Raw genomic sequence first — 3,565 nt, 5'->3', positions numbered from 1 at the left:
CGCCGCCAGGGGCCACAGAGGAGCATCTGGTGTGGGGACATGGCCAGGGGAATGGATTCACTGCCAGGACAGAGCATGTCAGGGCCTAATGCAGGAACACTCTGGGACACGCTGGGGACCCCTGGTGAACCCAGCTGTGCTGCCCAGTGCTGTAGCCACTAGCCACGTTTCAGCTGCATGTGGTTTAGCAGCTACCACACGGGACAGCACAAATATAGAACATTTCCATCGTCGCAGAAAGTTCCGCAATGCAGGAGGACAGTGATGGTCCCCTATACTGCCCACCGGCCACACACCAGACACTTGACCAGCGACTCTAATCCACACACATGTCCCCCAGAGCAAGCTTCATGGTCTCATTATAGAGATGAAGACCTGAGGTTCAGATACGTCTCCGAAGGATTTCATGAGAGGCAGAATTTGAACTTGGACTATGTGATTCCCAAGTCCTTGACCCTTCAGGGCTAGGCCTCCCAGGAAGCTGAGGCTCGAAGGAGCTCAGAGGAAGAAAGAGGAGAGAAGGGTCTTGTTATGGGCTGACTTGTGTCCCCCCCCCCTCCCAACATTCATACGTTGAAGTCCTAATCCTCTAGTACCTAAGAATGTGGCCGTATTTGGAGATAGGTAGGTAATCAAGTTGAGGTAATCAAGTTAAAATGAGGCCATTAGGATGGGCCCTAATCCAATACAACTGGTGTCCTTACATCAATAAGAAGACATCTGGACGCAGACAGGCTCCAAGGGAAGACCATGTGAAGACACACAGAGAAGTCATCTGCAAGAAAAGGATAGAGGCCTCAGAAGAATCTGACCCTGCCGACACCTTGATCTCAGACTTCTGGTCTCCAGAATTGTGAGAAAATAAATTTCTGTTGTTTAGGCCCCCAGGTCTGTGGTACCTTGTTATGACAGCAAGGAGCTGACTAATAATGGCACAGAGGGGAGGGTGTCCTGCATCTCTACGGAGATTGGTGATTTTTGTATCAATTAATTACAATGTAGTGTGATACATAAGTGCAAAAATCTAAGGGTGTTTGTTGGGGGGAGGGACGTTACAGCAGGGAAAAGAGTTATAACTCTGCCGGAGGTGTCAGGGGAGCCTCTCCAGAGGACGGATGACCCCAGCCTGGTTTGGAGATTTGAACTGAAAGGCGAGGGGATGGAGGGAATTTTCCAGGAAAATACAAAAAGGCAGGAGACTACTAGGTGAGTTGGGAGGATGACAGGGATTTGCATTTGCTGCTGAGCCACTGGTCAGGTGGTGGGGAGTCTGGAAGGTGAGCTGCACCAGGACTCAAAGCAGCCTCTGTTTGACTCAGGAGCAAGGACGTTATCCTCTGGGCACCAGAGCCACTAAAGGGTTTTTGAAAAGCAGAGGAGGGTTCTATCCCTGGTCGGGGAACTGGATCCCGCATGCATGCCGCAAGAGTTCTCATGCCTCAACTAAGAGTCTGCATGCCACAACTAAAGATCCCGTGTGCTGCAACTAAGACCTGGTGCAGCCTAAATAAATAAATAAATAAATAAATATTTTAAAAAATAAAATAAAGTGACTTACCAATCCAGGCAATGCTGATTTGGGCCAGAACCGAGGAGGTAGTTGTGGAGGTGGAGAGAGGAGGTGACAGACAGAAGACGTAGTAGAGGGAAGAATAGGGACCAGGTGCTCCCTGGCAGGAGATTAGGGAGCGGCTCAAGTCAGAATGCCTCCCAGATACGGGGCTTTCCAGGGAAGAACGCCCCACTGAGCACAGTAGGCCTAGAGGAGAAGATGAACTTGGTTTGGAGCAAACTGAGCTTGAGATGCCTGGGTGTGCTGTTGCCTATGCCCGTTAGATGCTCAGGGGATACCAGGGTTCCAGAATCCATCATTTTAGAGGCAAAAAGCCAAGGGCATGGGAGAGCAAGGGAGAGTTGGGAGGCAGAGATTGCGGCTGAAGAGGAGTCTCTTTGCAATTACGAAAAAGTACTAGAAATTGTCACAGCCAAGAGGAGCCTAAGGAAATGTGATGACTAAATGTCATGTGGGATCTTGGAACAGAAAAAGGACATTAGGTAAAAACTAAGGAAATCTGAATAAAGAATAGGCTTTAGTTTAATAATAATACGTAAATATTGATTCATTCAGTGTGGCAAATACACCGTCCTAATGTAAGATGTTAATAATTTAGAGGAAACTGGGTATGGGGGAACTCACTGTACTTTCTTTGCAACTTTTCTGTAAATCTGAAACTATTTGAAAATAAAAAAGTATATTTTTAAAAAGAGTATTAGGCTTAGTAAGAACTATATTATGTTCTTAAATCAGAGGAACATAACTGCCATATTTTCTCTGATGAGCAAAGAAGCCTTTGTGTTCTCTGGTGGCTGCAGAGTACTGTTACCTTGGAGACCACCCCCAAGGTGGCACGCCTGTAAAAGCACATTCACCCGTACCTCCTTATGCAATGAGTCATGCTGTGAATCATCTCTAACAATATGCTGCTCCCCGAGTTTACCCCACCTTAAGGGCATATCAAGGTGGCAGTAATAACACACTTCACATCCAACCTAATCTTTCTTCTCGACCTGTCAACATAGAAATGCACCTCCTGTCAAAAAGAACCGCTTCACGTTAGAATAGATAAAGGATGCACTTGAAAACATGGGGATTATCTTATTTTATCCTGAACTGCGGTTATGATTGACATCTGGGGCAGGACATTGCTTTACTGTGTGCGACATGTAGTTCCCCTGGCCCCCAAGACCTGTGTCAACCAAATACCACCCCCATACATTTCCAAGTGCACCCAGCTTCCACCCCCTCCCTGCCCACCCCCCAAGCATAAGTAAACTAAACCCTTAGGGTTGTGATATTAGACTGGGAGGCAAGCAGTGAAAAATGTTAAAGGAATAGGAAAACAGACACTCTAAAAAGAAGTTATCTACACGTGATAAAATTGTAGAGAACTAAATACACACACACGAATACAGGTAAAAAGGGAGGAATCTGAAAAAGATGGGTGGATTACAACTACATGTGAATCTATAATTATCTCAATAATATTTTCAACTTAAAAAAAAACTTAAGATAAAAGGAAATGAAATTGAGCTATTTGTAATGAGATGGATAGACCTAGAGTCTGTCATACAGAGTGAAGTAAGCCAGAAAGAGAAAGACAAATACCGTATGCTAACACATATATATGGAATTTAAGAAAAAAAATGTCATGAAGAACCTAGGGGTAAGACAGGAATAAAGATACAGACCTACTAGAGATTGGACTTGAGGATATGGGGAGGGGGAAGGGTAAGCTGTGACAGAGCGCGAGAGAGGCATGGACATATATACACTACCAAACGTAAGGTAGATAGCTAGTGGGAAGCAGCCGCATGGCACAGGGAGATCAGCTCGGTGCTTTGTGACAGCCTGGAGGGGTGCGATAGGGAGGGTGGGAGGGAGGGAGACGCAAGAGGGAAGAGATATGGGAACATATGTATATGTATAACTGATTCACTTTTTTATAAAGCAGAAACTGACACACCATTGTAAAGCAATTATACTCCAATAAAGATGTAAAAAAAA

This window comes from Lipotes vexillifer, unplaced genomic scaffold (genome assembly GCF_000442215.2).
Source record: "Lipotes vexillifer unplaced genomic scaffold, Lipotes_vexillifer_v1.1 scaffold1492, whole genome shotgun sequence".
NCBI classification, from domain to species: Eukaryota; Metazoa; Chordata; class Mammalia; order Artiodactyla; family Lipotidae; genus Lipotes; species Lipotes vexillifer.
The sequence above is the reverse complement of the archived record's forward strand: the minus strand, read 5'-3'. Positions refer to the sequence as shown.